Genomic DNA, 23,460 nt, shown 5'->3' on the forward strand with positions numbered 1-23,460 from the left:
ATTTCGAAAATGTCTGTGGGCATAGGGTTGCTTATTTTAAGTTTGCACATGTCATGTAAACATTAGTGTGCGTTTCACCGTTATTGTGTTTCACGAGCAGTGTTCTCTTTATGCAAGTTTTTGTTGGCAAAATAGGTCGGTGTGCCAACTCAATTTATAATAAATTGGCAAAATATTATATATAAGTTTAAAGACTTTTTCTGATTGTATTATGAAAATATTTAGCTTAATACTGCAAAATGTTTTTTCTTTAAAGAAATATGGAACGCTTCACGATTTTGCGTGTCATCCTTGCGCAGGGACCATGCTAATCTTCTCTGTATCGTTCCAATTTTAGTATACGTACTGCCGAAGCAAGTACTGCAAAATGTTGTTCATCAACAAATTCTTTCCACGCTGATAAGCATCGCAGTCAAGTGACAGTTGTGTATAATAAAAGAAAGACGGTTTTATAGACTCTCACAAAAAGGATGAAAAACCAACTCATTGCTTTTTTAAAGGAAAGACTGTTCATGAATTACGATAGAATTACGATTTTTCGGTGATTTCCACAAGCGTTTGTTTCATGGTGCCTGGTTTCTTTTTCCCTGTTATTGGAGCCTATTTTTCGCTAATATGTTTGCAGGTCACTATTGTTGCCTGTATTGCGATGTGTCAAACATTTCCTTGTTTACTGAAATTGTTAATTGCAAGATACCTTTTGTGAAGCGAAGTGACAACACCACTGTTGCTTCGCGATGAATATTCTGATGAAACCGTTTGCCTCGCTATAAGTGCGCAAAACAAGTGGCCTCGTTTCTTAGGCATTGTTAAAAAAGTCAAAAGTGTTGTAAAAGGAGCTTGGCCTGGTGGTATTCTAACATAAATATGAACAACATGTAACGCTGAATACTGGGTACGAAATGCGTTCTTTTTTAGCATAAGAGTTAAACCTACCTAAAATGTTATTAGTGCGGCCCGCCATAGCTCTCCTTAGTGCCAAAGTGGCCCGCATGCAAAAAAGGCTGGTGACCCCTGCTCTAACACATTGTTCATCAGTACAGATTATTTCAAAAGTATAACTTTCCTGGATATTTTTCCATGACTTTCCATAAAAAGTAACTTTGAGCAAAGTTATAAGCAGCTGAAGAGCAAACTGCAACGTCGCAAAAGACCACCAGCAATGCGGAAAAACGGCAAATCTATAATTTTTCGAAAGCGGAAAACATATGGTTTCCTGATAAAATTAATAAGTAGGAAAAAAGCGTTCGAAACTAATATAAATGCAAACTTTATATTACTGGACGAATTCGTCCAATTAAGTAGTAAAGGGATACCGCTATATGATTAAAAAATATTGTCAAATGTCGATTCATAAAATTGTCGAAAAGTATTTCGCTTTTATTGTAGCAGATAACATTATTGAGAGGATACTTTTTTACCAATTTGTCTGAGATCAAGATGTACTTTATGACTATGCAACCCTGAAAGCAGTAATTGAAAACCATAAGTTGAGTACATAAATACCGGTAGTGTTTTTGCGATGAATGTATTTTGTTCAGTGTGTTTTCAGGATCATTAAAAACGCTTTGAACCCCGACAGCTCCATGTACATTGGAATGAATGATATAAACGTAGTTAATGTAGACGATTGTTAACTGTGTTCTCAGGATCTTGAAAAAAGCTTTGAATACCAACAATCATATGTGGATTGGAATGAATGATATAGAGGAAGAGGGAACATGGAGATGGGTTAATGGTGACCTTGTAACTGACGCCTTGTGGGCAAGTGGACAACCAAATGGGGGTGAATATGATTGTGGTGTCATGCATCAAGACAACCTGCTCAGTTATGACACGACATGCAGTGCTACCTACCACGCATTATGCGAAAAGCGATGGATGTAAACAAGTCGCCTACTACGAACTTTTCTTGGAAATTGCTACAAATCCAGTGTCTAACACCTTATCCATTTTAACGTGAATCATGTGTAGTTATTGTCACAAAACAATTGTTACCAATATGTAGCGAATGTAACAATATTCGAATAACTACAACTACAAATTAATTTTTTTCTTAAAATTTCAGTGGCTTAAAAGTTTTGTGAATTATTGAAAAATTTGAAACAAATGATCAGAATGTTACATTTTGATTGTCGCCAACAGCTTTGGTTGGCACGAACTTGTATATCTATCATTTCAAATGCGTATCATGTAAATAAAATAAAATGTTGTTATTGGGAAATTATTATTATCATGAGTCAAATTCAGCCTCTTTTGTAACAATGGCTTGATAGCGATTGCGGATTTTTAAAATGATTTTTTCATGAAAATAATTTTTAAATTGAGAAGTAAAACTAAGCCAAGGTAAAAAGTTATCACCAAAATCAAGTTCCGTTACAAAATATAGTTTTTCACATTCAAATAATTAACAGTAGAATAGTAGAAAAGCTACTGAAGCAGAAAACGCAAACCAGTGCACGAAGTTACTAGATTTTGATGAAGCAATCTAGCCCTATCACTCACCTTGATAGACTGATCTGGCCGATTGGGTTAGATCAGGGATGGTAGAAGAAGGGGATTGCTCAATCAAAAGTAAGGTGGACAACTGGAGGGTCATAATGTTATGACAAAATTTGATGCAACTACAGCTTGAGGTCTACTGCCATATGTCACATACTCAGGTGCAGTTTATATGACCTGCCCACGTGTATACAAAGAGTGTATCGCCAAAAGAAATGTAGGAAATATGTGATATCATGTTTATTTAATAGGTATTCAAGTCATGGTAATGCAGCGGTTAACTTCAAGCAACAGCGGTAACGGTAGGTAGCCTCACACTGCTGCAGTAAAGTTCTGCTGATTTTGTAGCACCCAAAATTTTAACCAAATATAGCAATTCATTTGATGAAAAAGAATTTACGCAAAAGCAAAGAAAACGTTGTGCAGTTTTACTAATTTTTAAACTTATTAGTAACCCTTCAGCTGTCCATTTAATAAGAAAAATCAGTGAAGTGAGTCGTCCCGGTATTCTGTCCCTAGGTTAGATAAAGTAAATTTGTTTGGCTCCTTTCTTAAGTAGTTTACTGTATTTAGGCGTTGTGGTGTTGCAAGGAGCGTTGAAGAGCTCATTTAACGTTACAATTAAAATGTTAATCATTGTAGCACCTACAAAAAAGACATTATAGATACTTTTAAGCGCATTCCTATTTCCACAAAAACTCCTTTACTGACCACTAAAGGACGCAAATGTTACATTGAGAATCATTGATCAAAAGTGGGCTCACAATGTCAGTATGTTTACGTAAACATAATTATTGAATGATTGATGGATTTGATTTTTATCCTCCGACTTAGAAAGCTTCTTTGACACATAACAACAAAAGTAACAAAGTACAATAAATGAAATGCAGTTAAAGCTTAAGCACAAAATGAAAACAATTTATAGTAACAGAGTCTAAAGTATAAACTATTGAATTGGTCTGCATCTTAATCACTCTTCACCAGAGGGAGAGATTATATTCTCTTCTATATTAGAGAGATCGAAGTAAAATGTTTATGCACCCTGCAATCAACGTTATTAGAAGAAAACAGTTGTCAAGAAGTTTCAGCAAAAAAGGTGATGCTTGGCGGAGATACAGGAAATTGAATACTTGAAATGAGTCAATTGACGAGTTTGGTAGTTTGAGTGTCAAAATCCAGGACATTTATCCACGTTTTAACGCTTCTCCCTAACATAAAACTGAATACTAAATTCCCTGACATGTCAGGGAAAATCCAGACGTATAGCAACCCTAGTCTAACTGAGCTTTCGGAGAGGGAACTTTATTATATTTTTTCCACTGTCAGTCGGGCAGGTTGGTCTCTAAATTTTCAAGGCTTCTTTGAGGCCGACAATCATTTAAAAAGAAAATATTAGTTGTTTTGAAATAAGCATTTGTAATCTGGAACATAAATTTCATCATTTGAATGGCGATTACTTTCCAAGCAAGACGTGGATCGAACAAGCACGACACATTGTCCGCGAAGTAGCGCACCTGCATCATTTCAGTTTAGTGTTTTTCTCACCATCACAACAAAAACAATGCATCTCAAATATAACAGATGTCTACAAAAAGGTAGAAGCGACAATGTTACAACGTGCTGGATACTGAAATAAAATAATCAGTTAACAATTTGTTACGGTTGGAAAAATTTGGAAGAAGTTGTTGAAACAAAATGGCGTAAGGTCGTGATTGGAAGCTTCAAAGTCTGAGCCTGCATTCTTATCACGCCTTCGGTGGATTAAACTATCCAAACGCGATGAACGCGGTGGATACTCCCAATCACGATGCAATGGCATGTGTGGTCAGATGGTATATTCTCGTAGGCCACGGCTTCACAAAAACGTGAAAAAGAAAGAGGTCGCACCTACATCATCTGTTGAATTGGCCCATGAAGCAAAAGAAGAATCTGCAAAGGCTACAAACTGATTTATATAGTTTCAACTGGCGAAAACAAAAAAATCCGCAAAAATAGTTCCCTCGATAAGCATGTACGTTGCCTGCTCTCTACACATCAAGCATCTACGACCGTAAGATTGAAACTAATTGCGCAAATACTTTCTATTACTCTCGAATATAGATTGTGAACAATGTCGTCATCGTATCACGTAATGAGAACTTCCACTCAGCTGCAGATTGAGCAATTTGTTGCAGCAAAAGCGCCCAATGCGTAACCGCAAAGCAATCTACTTCAACCTGATGTTTTATAGGCTATAGGCTGCCAGTACAATGCCGGGTGTAGAAAACCGTTATTTCTTTTAACCAATAATAATTGGTCTGATTAAGTTTAGGCTATCATTGGTTTTGACTGTCATGTGTCTTGTGCTGTTAGTTGCGATAGTAATCGAAAAAAAACTAAACTGGTCAACATCAGCAAATTTGTAAACTCCAATACACTGCAAACTACAGAATATAAACGTCTTGATTAATCGTAGAATATTATATTTACATCTTGGAATAAAAACACGTTGTCGTCGTAAGAACAAATATATAGGCTACCTCATCAACTTTGTGCTAGAGTTCTTACTATTTGTCAATTGATTGAAGGAAGTTTTATCTTAGACTGAAAAAGTTTTAATGGAAGCTATCAACAGTTTCCAGGCATATTTGTTATCCAGAGCTTTTGAACTATACTTGATGCAACTGATTTAGTGCATTATACACCAAAGCATTATACAGCAGTGTAGCTTACACTAAGATGCTTTTGTTAAGTTTTGAATCTATTTTAAAATATATTCCTGAAGACTTTTTGGTCATTTTACATCAATCAAACTTTTTCTTAATCTTTCATATTATTGTTGTCACCAAACAAGATCAAAATTTATTTATTTTTTAATAGTTTCGTTTAGCTTTTATCTCAATGTAGACTTTTCCTAATACAGCAACGAAAGCTAGCCAAGTCGTGTAAAAGCAAAATTCAGCGACAAGAAAGACGTAGCCTACTTCCTTGCGCATATTTTAATGAAATTGGGTCACGACGCCCAACCGTCAAAAAGTACGTCATATAGACCATGGACGTCGCTATAATAGCATGTGGACTGGAAGCCAAACGCTAGGTCTCATCTTGCACGCCAAACAGGATAGCCATAATGACGGTTTCAACGCCAAATTTTAGAAACTTGACATTTTCTTAATACATTTTTAGATTAAAAGATTGCACAGCGCAACACCTCAGGCCAGTGGCTTCCAACCTGGAGTCCGCGGATCCCTTGGGAGTCCGTGAGAAAGCATTTGGGTGTCCGTGATTACCTTGATGAATTTTGTGGAAAAAAACGAAAAGTGATCTTTTTACTTTCATTTCTCTATTTAAGTGCAAATGTGTCAAGCTCAAGCCCGTGAGAATAAACTGTAGGCTACCGGTATGCATTAAAATAAATCTATGCTGCTGCTTACAGTGTGTACATTGACCTTGCGCTGGATCCTTTAATAAAATTACAAAAAAAGGTTATAAGAATAATTACGAAACAAAATTACTATGCTCACACTAATTTTTTATTTTTTAAAATGGACATCTTGAAACTAAAAGACATACATAACATTGAAATAAAAAAACATATGTACAAAGTTTATATGAATAAGTATCCCTCTACGTATTGTGATTTATTTACAAATGCTTCATCTATTCATCAGCACAACACAAGATATCAAACAAGCAACAACTATTTTATAAATAGATCAAACACAAAATTTGGCAAAAAGTCCATGCAGGTGTTGGGACCAATTCTCTGGTCAGAGGTTCCAAGTAGGCTAAAAAACTTATCATTTCATTGTTTCAAAAAAGAGATCAAAACGTTAATGTTACAAAGCTACAGTGCATCGTAAGTGATATGTTATGGAAACCAACTTGTCAGTTTCTTCGGAAACTTGATTATTCTCTGCTTGCTTCATGGAATTTTGTGTTTAGGCCTACGTTATCATCAATATGTTGTTTTTTTTTGTGCGTATGTTGTTGTTGAAGCGCGGGAACGTTTCAACGTTTTATTTATTTTTTCTCTTGTAAGCTTATTTTAAATGGCAACATCGTAATTTTCGTAGGGTGGCAATTGACTAGTAGACCGTATGGTCGTCTCGTTGTCTCCCTGTCGGTATGGAAACTTGTGTAACTTTTGTATTGTGTATAGGCTATTGCATATTTCAAACATGTACCTATGTTCCTGTTACTGACAAATAAAACATTGATTGATTTGCTTGATTGATTGATTGTTATATCCTAGTTTTGTGACAATTTCCTGTCTTTTTCTTACATTTTAGTTTTTAACAAATTTAAATCATTTCTTAGCACAATTTCTTTAAAAAATCTTACACTTTCCAATTGGTGGAAAAATTACGTTTCGGTGCATTCCAAAATTAAATCAATTCTCATTGCTTAGTAATCATGACTCTTGAAAACCATCATCTCATCTGAAACTTCAAGAACTCTCTACTTTCATTTCACTGCGCTGAGGAGTTTCTGAAGATCGAAACATTGGCCTCTGTCTGCAGTTAAAAAGTCTTTTTAGACATTATTTTAAAAATAAATAAAAAAAGTTAAAAATTGTGTAATTTTCACTTTGTGTGAAGCTACATGCTTGAGAAATCACTGATATGTTTTCATTTATTTATTTTATGACTTTAGAAATCTGGAGTGGAAAATAGCATTGTTTGTTTTGCATTGTTACGAAACAATGATCATCACGTCTAGTGATAAGTAGGCTAACAACGTTTAGTAGGCTACTGTTGTTGTAGGCCTATATTTTAGCATTAGGGAATGTTCAAATATTACGTAACTCCTTCGAAGGGGAGGGGGGGTTTATGCATAGCGTTACGTTAGCGTCACATCGGGGAAGAGGGGGTTCAAGCAAAGCGTTACGTAACGCTTTCGAGTACGAAATGGTAGTTTTTTGTGCTGAATTCGTAGTGAAAAAGCGTTACATGGGGGAGGGGGGGTTGAAAAAACGTTACGTTGGCGTTACATGGGGAAGGGGGTAAAAAATTCCGAAAAAAGCGTTGCATAATATTTGAACGTTCCCTTACTTGTTGAATAGTTAAAATCATATATATTGCAATCAGTAACTTTTCTAGTCTTTTCTTTCGTGTGAGACAAGATTGTTCAGATTTCATGGCAGGTGATGAAAAGCCCGATGAGTGTAGCTTGGTCCAGTAGGCTACTGTTGTGCCATGCATTCCATTTGACGCTTTGTAAATGGAACATGCAAAAACGACATGGTTGGCAGTTTCTTCTTTCAAGCCGCATTTCCAGGCTGATGAGGGAAACAAATCCCACTTGTAGGTCTACATGTTAGAATGGAAGCGGCCGATTCCTGTTCGAATTTTATTAAACTTGACCCAAGTCAGCCGCTCTTTTTTAATCATGATGTTATGTAGCGATGTCTTTTAACAAAGTCCCGAAGAAGCTACTCTGTCCAAGGTCGACGGGCATTGAAGCCCAACCATCTTCTGCACTCCTAGTTCTGCTCTTTCGACTAAAGTCAAGACACCTATTCGTGTCAGCCGCTCAACTCTGTTCAACGAAATTGACGGACAAAACATCTCTGTGACTATAATTGGGCAGACCAAAAATTAAAATATGAATAAAAGTCTACTATCAGACTCCATTCGTTCACCCCCAACGCCGCCATTCGTCCCATCTGCCTGGTCCTACAGGCCTACAGAGACAGGTGTGGGTGCATCTCAACCGTGTGCTCTAGTAGTCTTTCAGTGTAGGCTAGTCCGGGAACATCATAATCTGTAGTGGTAAAACGATAGGATAGAACCATAATTAGCATTATTATGTGGTACACTCAAACGTATTTGGATTGTATTTGAAATTTATCTCACTGGCAACTATAGAACCGAAAAGACGTGGCTTTTCTTTTTTTCCAGTGGGCATTGTCCTTTCAATGGACACAAGCGTTGCCATTAACAATCTTATCCAAATATATTTGTTAGCTTCTTAGTTTGCAGTAAAATTCTATTTACTGTTTATGGTTAAAATAACTCGTCTAGATAACAGGCCTAAACGTTTTGAAATCTGCTATAAAAAGTTATATTAATTGGTTTTGAGAGGATCTTCCAGGATTACATGTAGGCTAGGTTGATTTTAAATCTTTATCCTAGGACTGGTTCACACAATCGGCACTGTTTCTGAAGTCTTCGTCACGACCTACCTGGAATCCAATTTATAACTCTGAGAACTGGCAAAAATATTTGTACATTGCTTCCAGTAGCGTTGACTGGGGTTTAGAAGGTACTTTTAGACGCTGGGCTAAGATAACTTTAGGGTCCGGGAACTTGAAAAAACCACCTTACATTCTTTGGATGTTGTGCGTTTTTCTTAGAACTCTCCTAATTTAAGATCCGAAGATCTCATTGGCACCGGGCCCAGATTATCCTCAACGCTCTGATTGTGTCATTTCAATTATGACATCACAACGTTAGATTGGCCTGAAGAGCAACAAAGCAGTATTGTTATTTTTGCAAGTTTTCATTGAATCCTGCACTTCTAAATGTTATTTATCAGCTTCATGTTACAGCGCAGATGACGCACACTTACCGAAAAGCTTTTACCAAGCAGCTCATGAACTTCCTTATCACGACATTCATGCGTGAGGTGTGTACTGAGGTGACTCAATGCTGCGGTAAAACTTTCGGCGCCAACAAAAACAAACAAGGATCCTGCACTTTATACACAGCTGTTTAAGATCAAGAGGCAAGAGCTGTTTAAATACTAAATGCCTCCCCCAAAGTAATGCCCTTTACTTAAAACACGGGGTAAGCCTTGTCAAGTCACAATCCAACCAGTAAAATTGATGTTTTTTTGACAACAAAACTGTCCTTTTGATATCGTTTCAACGTTTCTCGAAGTTGACGAAACGACAATACATTTTGCCAGTTAGAAAATCTTATTTGAAAAAAAAAACAACGGTACGACCGAAATTGTTTGCAAACAAAATTATTTCAATACAAAATTTAATAAAAATTAGATCATGTTGTGTCTTTACCAGATGTAACAAACTAGTTGAAGAAAACAAAAATTTAAATCTCAACCACGTGTAAATTTAAATATAAAAAAAATTGATAAATCGTTTCCTTTCGAATTTACAACGATGTACGATTGTTTTACTTTCAACATGAATCGTAAATAATACAATACAAAATAAAGAATACAAATAATTTTATAAATTGAAATATGTTGTTTCAAGCGTCCCAAATTCCTTACAACTATAAGCGGTAATATTGCAGCCAAGCAAGTTTTGCATTGTAATGCAAGAAGACTTAACAACACAGCACGAATATTATATTTTGCATCGAATCAATGTCCTGAAACATGAGGCCAATGTAAGCACTTTGCCTGTCGGTGATTGCCGTCACAAAATGCAAGAAATGTGCTCGAGATTCTCTTGGATGAGACATAAATGACGCAATTTCAGTTTCCAACGTGGCTTAACCCTTAGGCGGTTGGGCTCCTGGAGTCTTGCTCAGTTTGGGGGGGGGCTGTCGATTCTTCTTATGCTTTTGGAGTGATATCTCTGTTATTTTTTAAGGCACGGTTTCAAAATTTGGGATTCACTTTGTAAAACTATTCACACAGAGCATATCCGAAAATTAAAACTATGTAAATTTTAGAACTGCTTATATACGTTGAAATGTTGATGTGACTTATGACGTTTGAATTATTTGGTATTTTTTGATAGAGTAATGAAAAACATGCATTGCAATGTTGTGAGTAATTTTTTTTTACATAATCTCAATTTAAATCATTTGATTAACGAGACATGGGCCAAATTATTTGCTTTCATCCAGCTGGTGGGAAAATTTTGAACAATAGAATATGAAATATTTCAGAGGATGTGCTGAGAAATGCCTTATATCTCTCAATTTATAACCTTTATTCGCTCAAAATTTCAGCTCAATAGAGGTGAATAAAAGTTAGGAAAAGTCAAGAAATCTCGTAGTCGCAGCCTCAGTGGTTTTAGAGATACAACTGTTGATACAAAAAAGTTGAATTGACAGCCCCCCCCCCAACCTTCAAAGGGTTAAATCGCTGATATATATTTTGTCCACAATCAGCCAAATAGATCATTTTGACAATCTGTTGACTCAAGGTTGATGTTATTGAAAACGTAACTTTTTCAAACTATTGAACTGCTCAAAATAATCATCTTTATGAAATGCGCCATTTTAGCTCTAGCTCTTTTCCTATCAATTCAAGGAAGCCACGAAGAGCCTACGACCCTATGCAGAACGTTTGATCCTGAAAAGGAACCACCACCAAGCAGTAAGTGTGCTGAGACCGTGTACGTGCACTCAAATATCCAGCAAGGTGGACAGAATCAAGTCGGTGAAGGTAAATCATTGCTTTAGTAAATAAAAAATAAAAAATCGAAATAATAACACGTAAAGTAGTGATAATAAAAGCTTTCTTACGCATGATATAATTTTAAAACATCATCAAAATACTTCAGTTTTCTTGTTTTAATTGTTTGTAGAATTTCCATGTTGGTTAGCATTCAAAATAGTACATTTTCCTTTGTGATTTTGTTCTTCCATGAAAGTTTAGGCATTCTTCTATAAACCCACATTTCAATGCCTCAAGTCATTTAACCATTTGTGATGACAACTGTATAACAGAAAAATAGAAAAGAAAGGAATAGTCTAAATTGTTGACAAAATCAATGACACGAAAATTCCTTTTAAAGACTGCTGTAAGTCCGGTTTCTGATGTTGATGGTATGAATTTTTACTTGTTGTAAAGTGACGAATTGTTTTAACACTTTGCTCCTCAAAGGGAGGTCAGATTTGGCCCCCCCCTCATATTTCCTTTGATTATTTGAAGCACAGTAACGCCATGCGCTTGGTTTTTCTTGACTTTTCCTAAAATTGCCAGGCGGATCTGATGATATTAAATTTGATGCTAACAGTTGTGTAGTTTTCTTGTAAACTCAAGATTTTGTTAAATTTTTGCTATTTCTAGCTAACTTCCAGCGAAGCGTGAAATGGATTACATTGCGATAACAAGCCATAAGCTCATAATTGCTTCGTGCATCGATATGCGCGAGCAGAGAGAAACGTCCTCTTGTTTTCCTTTGTTTGGTTTGACCTCAATAATACAAAGCGCGTTATTTCTTACGCTACAAAAGAAAAGCCAGTGATCACAAAGCTGTTAATTAGAAAAAATAATAGCAAACGTTTTTTGCGTTATCAGCTCTACAAAGAAGAATAGCAATCCACGATCAAAATAGTAGGCTATGTAGGCCACAAACTATTCAAAACAGTTGTTTCAAGCAGATAATATTCATTGACGAATAAAAAACGTTACAATAAGAAATCTTGGGTAAAGGCACGAAAACCTGGTTTCGAAATAAACGTTCTATGGAAATACTCTCATTGACAAGCATTGCAATTGCGGAAATGTATGACTGCAAATGCTTTTGGGAGAAGCCGGAGAAATAGCGTTTTTGCAAACAGTAATTGTGAGATACACTCAAAATTATCAGATAGTATTAATTATGAGATAGTATTAAAATTATGAGATATATACAGTATTAGGGTGTTGCAGGCGCCTCATGTAATTTAAATCTTGGTTTCACCATGCTTACTTTTTTGTGGTACTGTGTTTAGATCAGTATACCACAAATATGAAGTTTTATAAAATTTCATCGACCTTTACCCAACCGCCGAGGCCATTTTGAGGCCCACTTTTTGAAATTGTTCATGTTTTTTCCACTAGAGGGCAGTGTATAAGTTTTGCAATATTGGGGTATATTTAGAAGATGCCCTATGGTGTTCGGAATTGTCAAAAAAAAAAGTTGGAGAAATGGGATATGTAGCCTATATCCAAATATATTCAAGTTTTGTCACTAATTTTATGCACAATACTGCTCCTAGTGGTGAAAAATACAATTAAAATATCTTAAAAACTACTCATCATATTGTTATGGAACTTGCATGCAACTCCCATTTTCGTAAGTAAGAAATTTGATTTTAGCAATATTTTTGCAAAATATTACCACTAGAGGGCGGTAATTTTAATTTGAACTATTTTTTCTGAAAAAAGACGATATTGTTGCATTTCTTGAGCTGTAGGCTACTATCTGAGGAATACAATTTCATGGCTTATGCACAACAAAACTTATTCAATTTATAAGACACTGCATGCATGCACTATATCAGGGCTTTCCGATTCGTTTATCACCCCACACCCCATAGGAGTGATGAAGCCAATCTCGCACCCCCTGTTTTGAAGCGAAGTGGTTCTGAAAGAAAAATTCAAAATACGACGAAAACAACGCAGAAAAGCAGCTTACCAGCCTTTATATGGCTAACGAATAGGAAAAAGGGCAGCCTTCAACAACGCAATCACACAAAATGCAAAAGCGAATAAATAAATAAATAAATAAATAGCACAAACTTAGAACACAATGGCGTTAATCAAGATCTTTGACTTTTCTCCTGCCTCTTTGCATTTATCTGTTCGACTAGTAGCCTGACTAGTAGCTGACACTTTCCTTTTTGTAAGTCAATCCACAGTCTACAACGTGAAAAACTTCGTTATCGCTTAAAACGCGTTCTTTTCCAATGTGCACGATAAGAAATTGTCAACAATGAGCAAATTTCTGACACAATATTGTCGCATTATCCCGCCACCATTATCCCGACGTTGGGATCAAAGCCTTTTTATTATCAGTAGGGCCACTTTTATTTTGACGTAAACAATTTTTTTTTTACTTTATTTTTATCAAATTTTGACTTTATTTTGACCTAACAAAATTGCTTATTTGTAGAGGGCACAGTTCTTCCTTGAATTGATACCAGTTACTCAAACATAATGTTTTGTCAATTTCAGACCCAAAAAATGTAATATTTTGTTGAAAAGTCAAGGTGTTTTATGGATTATAAACAGTGTGTCGTGTTTTTGGGCGATAGGAAAATCTCCACAAATCTGTCTAACTTCTGCTGAATACGATTTAGCTTGCTTAGGCATTTTAGTATTACAGAATGTCAGAAGGCTATTCAAAAATCCAAACTGTTCATCTTCGAAAAGACCACGTTTGTAAAGAGGGAGTGTTTTATAACAATTATTCAAATACGTAACAATGAATAAACAATGGACAATTCGCGATAAAAGTTACTGCTGATCCGTGGGCATTGTGACATATTTCCTGCTTTTATGGGTTAATATGGTGTCCGACGTTTTTTTCGTAAACCGTTGTTCGTAAAACAATTGTTCGTAAACAATTGTTCGTAAAATTAATTCTTCATAACACATTTCTTCGTGCATGCAATTGACCGTAATACTAATTGTTCATAAAACAGTTACAATTCTTTACGAACAATTAATTAGGGTAGCGCGGGCCTATATGCTAGAGATGTGCTAGATGTGACGTGCTGTAGACGAGCAGACAGAGTGTGGAGTCCCTGATTCAGAATGGCAGCGAAAAAGGAAAGCCAAAACTTTTGTATGGTGAACTTTTGTATGGTGGCCAGCTTTATCACAAAGATTATAGTGCACTTAACGCACAAGGGCAAGAAACTACTTATTGGAAATTTGAGCATTTTCAAAGGAAATGTCCTGCACGAGTAACAACAGGGGCGCCGAAACAATTTTTGACTGGGGGGGCAGGATTATGAAAAAGGGCACTATTGTTGCTGAAAAGGCCAAATTTTTTAAAACTTTTCAGATAAGATACAGCGATAATGCTCATCTATCTGCTCATTATCGAGTAATGATACAAGTGTCCAGTATACAAAGAAGGACATCATGCTATGTTATAATGATGTAACCCACTGTGTTGCAGAAATTGTGCTGTGAATATTATTTTGAACTTTTGATTAACGATTTCAAAAATATTTTCATTGTCGAATATCTCGAAAACTAGAGCCAATTCGAAAAAAGTAAGTGCATTTTCGAAATCGGGGGGCTTGAAATACTATAAAAAGGCTCTCACCGTTTATTTCTGCCAAAATTGTTTTGTTGGCCTGTGTTATAATTGGGTTAAAAGCGAATAGCAGAAATTGTTATAAGTTTATTGCAAAAGGTGCAGTAGCTTACATGATTTTAAAAGGGCACCATTGCCCCTCTGTCCCTCTATGATGCCCCCTGCCCTCCGCTTTCGTCGCCCCGGAGTAACAACTGAAAAATTGTTCACAAACAATTGACCTATCACTTGTTTACGAACAATTCACTATACGAACAATTGATGTATACGAAGAAATGATTTACGAAGAATTGTTTTACGAAGAATTAATTTTACGAACAATTCACCTATAACCGGTTAATATGGTTTAGTTGCGTCGCAGTTCCTGATTTACAATGCTTCCACGAGAATTTTGACACAAATTACACTAAAAAAACACAAAAAGTTTGTCAAAAGCCATAATTTGACAAATTTTGACTTTATTGAAAATTTTGCTTTATTGTCAATTTTGACTTTATTGTGACCTATAAACTTCTTAGAAACAGTTCCCTAGGTGCTGAAAGCAACTTTATTCTTAGATTCGTGGATATACGAGGTCCTTAGAAAATTTTGACTTATTAACTTTTGCGGGCCCTAGTTATCAGCAACTTGTCGGGTGGTATTTTTTTGTTGTTGTGCATTGTGCTGTAGCCTATAGGCCAACATAGAATGCTCTGCGAAATAATCACCACCTCCCTCGTTAAACAAAATCCATCTCCACCCCCAATCGGGAAGCCCTGCACTATATCGATAAATCGAAACAGGCAATGTGAGTCTTAGTTAACACCATTTCCGCAAAGGCAGTTGTGCATCTTCGTTGTATTGATAAACGGCGTTGTCTAAGATTTTCGTATCTTTCTTCGATCCTCCTCCACCACTTGAATATAGTTTTGCAGATTTTTTCCTGTTTTGCTAGTGGAAGAATGTCGGATACCAGTTTTACCCCTCTCTCTGCTGAATCATTGTAGACTCTGAGTGCACGTATGATACCATTAGCAGAAGCATAGCCATCATCATCATCCCACTCTTTCGGGTGTTTGGCAAGAAAAGTTGTTGTTTTGTGCAAAAGTTCAAAAAAATTTTGCTGCTGTCGTTTGCATATAGGAGCATAATTAGGCCTACAACGAGTTATCATTAATCAAATCTAAAAGTTCTTTGTAATCACCCCTCTGATAATTTTGCATATCTTACTCAAATTTATAAGTGCTTCCATTTTTCTGCTTTGAGTTGTTACAAATTCTCCCAACTCTTGAGGATCTTTGGTGAACTGTACAGCTGCAGCATGTGGGGTTGTCATCGAATCCTTTGTTCTGAAATTTTTTGAATAGTTTAATGTCTGGGATCTTAACATTTGGCGTAAAAAAAAGAAAAATTTAGAACAACAACAACTAAAAATTATTTTAGGCCATCTCTCTGCTGCATGCATTTCTATTCAAATTAAGCTTGACCAACCACTTGTCTGCCTAGCATGCAGAAAACATATTGGAGAAGTTGTATTTTCTCAAATGTGGGAGGCCCTGAAAATTTAAACGTCAAGATCTCCTAACATTGAATTATTCAAAAGATTCCAGAACAACGGATTCGATGCAACCACACATGCTGCAGCTGTACTGCACACCAAAGATCCTCAAGAGTATGAGAATTTGTAACAACTCAAAGCAGAAAAGTGGAAGCACTTATAAATTTTTAGTGAGATATGCAAAATTATAAGAGGGGTGATTACAAGGAACTTTTAGATCTGATGGTGGTGTACGTTGGAATCAACAGTGGACAGTACAACTTCATGAAATGTGGTGGAGTCCATCGAGCAAGGTGGATGGGAAAGCAACTCTATTGCTATAAGATAGTAATGCTGCAAGACTTTCTACCACGAGGAATCATTTCCAAGTCACAAATACAAAAATAGGGCGATTTGTTGACTTTTACACTTTTGTATTCAATGGACGGTGGTTCAACTGTCCAATTGCCAGTGATGTACGCACATACAAAAAATATTGACGCCGTCAGCGTAAACGCAAACGTTCAATAAGCATACGCAGTATGCGTCAACGTAACTTGTAAAAAAGGTTGGCGGCGTCAACGTCAACGCATACACTAGCGTAAACAAATTTTGTTTGCTAGGTGCCAAACATTCACATGGTATAAACAAACAAGTTTTATTTTGAATTTCCACGAAGAAACACAAGCATCTGAAAGGGTTCATCTGACATTTTGCTGTGTTTTGGTTTCAATATGTCTTTGTCCATTGAAAACATTCCTTCAACTGCAGCGCTGGAAGGTACTGGTGTTGTTGTAGCGAAAAAAAATACATTAGAAAGTATGCGTTGACGCTATGCGCTAAAAGGCGCGAAAACTTTACGGCGTAGCCTCAAGCGCAAACTATCCAAAAAAATGTGGCCACAAGCGTTAGCGTAAACAAAAAGTCTACGCCGCAAGTCTGCTGCGTAGAATTAGCGGCGTATACGTACATCTCTGCCAATTGCTGCATCAGCACCCCCAAGAAAATTTGCAACTGGTAAGTAACATCAAAAAAGCTTTGCTAAAGTAGAAAAACTATCAGTGTTGCTGCTTTAAAAGCTTTAGGTAGGCAGTAGGCACACATGGTATGTAACTGGGAAGCTGATCCCCTTAGCTCTATGGGACGAACAAGTAACCATGGATGAAATAGAAGCTTTGCCTGGAACTCTGCTGCGTTTGAATGCAAGTTTCGATGGCCAGGTTACAAACAGGTATACGGAAATCCAGAGCTGCCAAACATTGTTTATGATAACTCATTGTCATTTTGCTCCTATGCAAATGCCAGCAGCAAAATGTTTTTTGAACTTTTGCAAAAAACAACAACTTTTCTTGCCAAACACCCAAAAGAGTGGGAAATAGATGATGGCTATGCTTCTACTATTGTTATCATAAGTGCACTCAAGAGTCTGCAATGATTCAACAGAGAGAGGGGTAAAACTGGTATCAGACATTCTTCATCTACTAAAACAGGAAAAAAATCTGCAAAACTACGTTCAAGTGGTAGAGGAGGATCAAAGGAAGATGTCAAATCTTAGAAAACGTAGTTTACCAACACAATGAAGATACACAACTGCCTTTGCGGAAATTGTGTGAACTAAGACTCACATAGCCTGCTTGGAAATGTACATGCATGCAGTTTCTTTACAATTGTATAAACTTTGCTGGGCATAAGCCAAGAAATTATGTTCTTCAGATAGCACAGCTCAAGAAATGCAACAATATCGCCTTTTTATAGGAAAATAGTTCAAAAATAGAATTACTGCCCTCTAGTGGTAATAATTTGCAAAACTTTGCTAAAATCAAATTTCTAACCCACGAAAATGGGGGGGTTGCATGCAAGTTCCATAACAATATGATGAGTAGTTTTTAAGATATTTAAATTGTATTTTTCATCACTAAGAGCAGTAATTGTGCGAAAAATTAGTAACAATACTTGAACGGAATACATTTGGATATACATATCCCATTTATTTTCTATTAGATAAGCAATTGTATAAGTTGTGATCCAGGGTCATGTTAAGCGTTTGGCCAACTTTTAAAGCAGCGTTCTATTTGTTAAAATGCAGAATCAAATCATGTGAAACATAAATCGGAGCTAAAACCTGCTCATGCTGTGTCGTTGAAGCGATTGCATTACAAGACTTAAAGTAGGGGCGTGCCGCATGCAGTCCGCGGGTCAATTGATAGCGAAGGGTTGCCTTTAAGGTCATAACAAGTATTTGTAAAATTTTAAAATGCTAAGTTTTCAGCATTAAACTATTACATTTGTAGACAACCACAAAGGGTAAAGCTATGTCCAATTAGTTTTATGCGAGCCACTGATAGACATCTTACATTTTAAGCAATTTAGTTTGTGGACTACGTTTTTTTTTATACACGACGATAATCTGCTGATAGAACCACCAATTAATGATCCACAGATAAACTTGGCACAAACAGATTCTGGATTATTTAATCAGACGATTAGCTGAGTCGACCGCTTGTAAGATTCGCGATTGGTGTATTCAATGCTGTAAATATGACTTTTATTTTTAACATGTTTTTATTTCAATTTGTGGTACATGGAATGCTTTCCAGGTGAAATATCAGATCTGGAAAGAAAATTGGAGTCACAGTTTTCAGGTAAATGCAAACAAAATAGCATGTTCATTTGTTGATGTTCATTTTTAATAAATAGTTTTCCAATTTCTAAGAAAGTTATGTTACAACCAGAATTAGTTTAGACCACAGACGTTATCACAACCAAAAGCAACATCTTGGTAAACAATTGAAACGTTTAGCATCGATACTATAGAAGATAAAATGCATTTGTCCTGCTTGAAAGTTATATTGAATTGTAGATTCGACTCAATCCAAACTGTTAGTTGTCTAAAATGTCATTGATAAAACTAAAACTGAAAATCGTTTTTTAGAACTCGTCTAGGATTTTACTTTGCATTGGTGTAGCCTAAACCTATATCACCTACTTGGCGATTATGAGAAGTTAAAAGAAGAACAAGGAAAGTAAAGTTTTTACTAATGTACAATTAATATTGCATTATAAACCTTTGGTAGGAAGTTCGCTTTGTTGAACCACAGACAGACACAACAAAGTAACTTTAACGGGTTTAACATAATGTATTACACACAAAAAAATATAACATAATTAAAATAAAACAAACTCTAACGTTTTCGACACTCACTTGTGTTCTCTTCAGGAATTACAAACCTGCAATATACATAAAATGAAAATTATAAGATAGATCTGACTATGCACTATAACTGATCGAGAAAGTGAAATATCTCCTGACAGGTGTCAAGCCCACAACAATGCTTGATATGAACGACTCGGTTACATGTCTTGTAATACAAACAAATTTATTTTCACACGAGTGGATCAACTCCGAAATAAATTTTTCTTTTTACTGAAAAGTTTGAGTGTTCATCAGGACAATTATCGTTTCTAGCACTAGTTGCTACGTTCATTTGATGAAATTGAAAGTAAAATTAACAACAAACAAGATGGTTTATTGCTTCACTGACGTTTCGCGCACCATGACAATGCGCATCCTCAGAGCGAATAACATACAAATTAAAATTTCACCAGGTTATATACTGCAGTGCGATTGAAGGCAAGAAAAAATAAAACACGCAATATTTTAAAAATTGGCCAATGATGTGTGAGCGGTTACTTTCCACGTTAAATTACGTAAAAACTTCCAACAATACACATAAAAATTCGAAGCGGTGACGACCAACAGAAAAAGTGCGATTGAAGGCAAGAGAAATAGAACACAATGTTTTAAAGATTGGCTAATGATGTGCGGTTACTTTCGACGTTAAATTACGTAAAAACTTCCAACAATAAACATAAATTCGAAGCACTGAAGACCACTAGAAATTCGAGACAAAATTAGATTGCAATAACGTTTTCAACTGTGTTTAAGTAGGCTTGGAGCCTGCACGTCGAGACAATAATGATTTATAAGGTTTTGGTAAAAGGTTTCCGTCGTTCCGGTTGAGTACATTGCAATGTTTGGATGTGATGTTGATGAAGCAACTTTCTGCGGTGGTGCGTTGATAATAATTACTTTCATTTTTCAAAATTTTTGTTTCTGACCAGTTAATTTTGTGATCCTCTTCTAACATATGTGAACAAAGGGCTGACTTTTCATGTCCCATATTTTTGACCGCTCTGCGATGTTCTTTAACCCGGGAATTTATACTGCGTTCAGTTTGGCCAATATAAACTGCGTCACAATCATTACAAGGAATTTCATAAACAACACCACATTTATTGTCAAAAGGGGTGGGGTCTTTTGGTAGTGATAAAATATTGCCGATGGTTCAAAATGGTTTCATAGCGACTTTAACTCCGGCGCGATTCAATGCTCGTCTTATCGACTCAGAAACTCCCTGTATGTATGGAATGGTGGTGAAACTGTTATAAGTTTTGCTATTGCTTTGTTTGACCTGACGTTTGGTCGAGAAATGAGTGTGCCGTTCTGCCATTTTCTTGGGAAGTCCATTAAGTTTTAAAGTGTTATAAATTTGTTTGTTTTCGTTTTTCTTGTTCTTTGCAGAGGTGACCAAGTTGTTGGCGCGGTTGTATAGTGTTTTGGGAATAGATAATTTGTGTTGAAGAGGGTGGTGTGATGTGTATTGCATGTAGGCTACCTGTTGGTGTGTGTTGGTTTTTTGTAAATCTCTGTGGCTAATGTACCGTTGGTTTGTCTGGTGACCTTCACATCAAGAAATGCTATGCTTTGGTTGTTTTCAACTTCTTTAGTGAATTGGATGGAGTCTGATATGGCGTTTAAGTGTTGATGAAATTGATCTACTGCGTGGTTTTGTAGAATAACATAAGTGTCATCTACATATCGAAGCCAAATTTTGAGTGGTGATGAAAAAGTCTTGAGAGCTAATTCTTCGATGTGTTCCATGACTAAATTGGCCAAAACCGGCGAAAGTGGCGACCCTATTGGTGTTCCAAAAACTTGCCTGTAAATTGTCGTTTTGTAGGTAAAAAACGATGCATATCTGTAGAGCACGTTCAATATCCGGAATTGTCCAATCAGTTCTGTCTGAAAGAGTGCAATCTTGGGAGAGTTTATCTAAAGCGATACTACGGGCCATGTCGACAGGTACGGAGGTGAACAAACTGATTACATCAAAGGAAATTTGAACTTCATTGGGATTTATTTTATAATCGGCAATAATATCACAGAACTGTTTTGAATTTTTAACCGCGAAATCGGTGCACCCAACCAAAGGATTGAAAATATTGGCCGAGTGTTTTGCCAAATAATAAGTAGGCGAACCGACAAACGAAACAATTGGTCGAAGAAAAATTTCCGGTTTGTGTATTTTAGATAAACTGTAAAATTTTGGAGCAATGCCGTCTGAACTTCTTAACTGTTTAAAAGTCAAAAAAAGCCGAAAACGTTCGCTTTTTGTTTTTTGTTTTTTTAATCTTAAAAGTAGTGTTGTTGCTGAGTTATGTCTGTTTATGTTTGTCTATAAGGTTGTAACAAGTATTTGTAAAGATTTTAAAATGCTTAGTTTTCAGCATTAGGCTAAAGTATTACATTTGTGGACAACCCCAAAGTGTAAAGCCAGGTCCAATTAATTTTATGCCAACCACTGATAGACAACATACATGTTAAAAGATTTAATTCGTGGACTTAATTTTTTTATACTTGACTGTAATCTGCTTATAGAACCACCGATTACTGATCCACAGATAAGCTTGGCACAAACAGATTCTCGATTATTTAATCAGACGATTAGCTGAATCGACCGCTTGTAAGATTCGCGATTGATGCATTCAATGCTGTAAACATGAATTTTATTTTTAACACGCCTTTATTCCAATTTTTTGTACATGGACTATTTTCTAGGTAAAATATCAGCTCTGGAAAGAAGATTGGAGTCACAGTTTTCAGGTAAATGTAAACAAAACAACATGTTCATCTGTTGATGTTAATTTTTAATAAATAATTTTTCGATTTCGAAGAAAGTTATGTCATAACCAAAATTAGTTTAGACAACAGACGTTATCACAACCAAAAGCAACATCTTGGTAAACTATTGAAACGTATAACATCGAAACTATACAAGATAAATGCATTTTTCCTACTTGAAGGTTATGTTGAATTGTGGATTCGACTCAATCCAAACTGTTAGTTGTCTAAAATGTCATTGATAGAATTAAAACTGAAAATCGTTTTTTAGAAGTCGTTTAGAATTTTATTTTGTATTGTTGTAAACCTATATTACCTACTTGGCGATCATGAAAAGTTAAAAGAAGAACAAGAAACGTAAAGTTGTTGCTAATGTTCAATTATTACTGTATTTTTTAAGATTTATGAAGTGACAATTTGAAAATATGCAGGCTACTAACAATGCCCGTAACAACACCATCTCACCATTCCCCTCAATTCTACTGGTAGGGCTATATTTTTTATTGACGGCCGCTAAATCCTTTTTTGGTGTTTTTTTTTCAAACAACGTGCTTGTTTAAATAGGGAAGGAGGCATTAAGACCGCAAAATCTTTCAGTGCAAAGGAACTTAAAATTTAACTTTACTTCAACTTTCTCACATTCAAGGAAAAGAGTTAATATAGAGACAATGCAGTAATGTACTTTATCAACGATGTTGTGAAGTCCGAGCAAAGGCATCAGACTTTGACTTCACAAACTTCAAGGAGACGAAACCGTCTCTGGTTCCATAACAATGCAACGGTCTTTCATCGCTGAGTACAGGCGAGGATTCCCTAGCCAAGAGAGGCGCGGGAGAACGCTCTGGGTGAGTTATCTTTCCGCGGGTGTAAGCCGTTCTCCCCAGCAGACCTAAGCCTGCCGGAAGACGAACCCCTATTACAAAGGGACAGTTTGTACACGTCTCTCTGGTCCGTCCGACTTTCTGAATTTTCTGGACGCGGCCACATCAATCGGAATATCGGCTGTCAAAAAGTTCAAACGAGTGGTAAAACGTTCCTCAACGGTAGACATAGTGACGGCGCAGTGGATAAATTATGCCAACCTGGTTTGTCTCTAGTCTCAAGCTGGTTGTTGATAAACACCGCTTAAATCTACTCAAGGTGTAATAAATTAGGTCGGCATAGCTGCTGAGGGAACGGCGTTCCAGAGAAAGAAGTTGGTCATCCTACTTTTGTTAGTGCCGAAGGCTGAGTGAGAACCTTATCTTCTCATTCCCCAAAGCTCAATAATTGAGTATGGGGCCTTTACTTTCTTTGGACAAATTCATATTTAATGATTCAATTATTTTCCTCCCTAAAATTGTATAACATTTCACATTGTTTAAAACAGGGGTTTTCAACCTGGGGGTCGCGAGCCGTCATTCGGAAGGTCACGTGGCGCCTGAAAATCCAGTGTATTGTTTTCAATTTACTTTTGGCAGAAAAGATTAAAAACTGTGCTTTTTCGAAATCAACCATTTCTCGACCTGAGGTTATTCTATTGTTTAAGCTTTCAGACGTTGC

At 36.2% G+C, this 23,460-nt stretch overlaps 1 non-coding gene across 1 annotated transcript; it reads right to left on the minus strand.

Moving 5' to 3' along the window:
- Positions 1-254: 254 nt before the first annotated feature.
- Positions 255-361, minus strand: LOC145784901 (U6 spliceosomal RNA). Its single transcript, XR_014291073.1, has one exon. It is a non-coding gene; the product is annotated as a U6 spliceosomal RNA (small nuclear RNA).
- Between the last annotated feature and the right edge of the window lie 23,099 nt (positions 362-23,460).

Source organism: Aplidium turbinatum, chromosome 1, assembly GCF_918807975.1.
Source record: "Aplidium turbinatum chromosome 1, kaAplTurb1.1, whole genome shotgun sequence".
Lineage (NCBI taxonomy): Eukaryota > Metazoa > Chordata > Ascidiacea > Aplousobranchia > Polyclinidae > Aplidium > Aplidium turbinatum.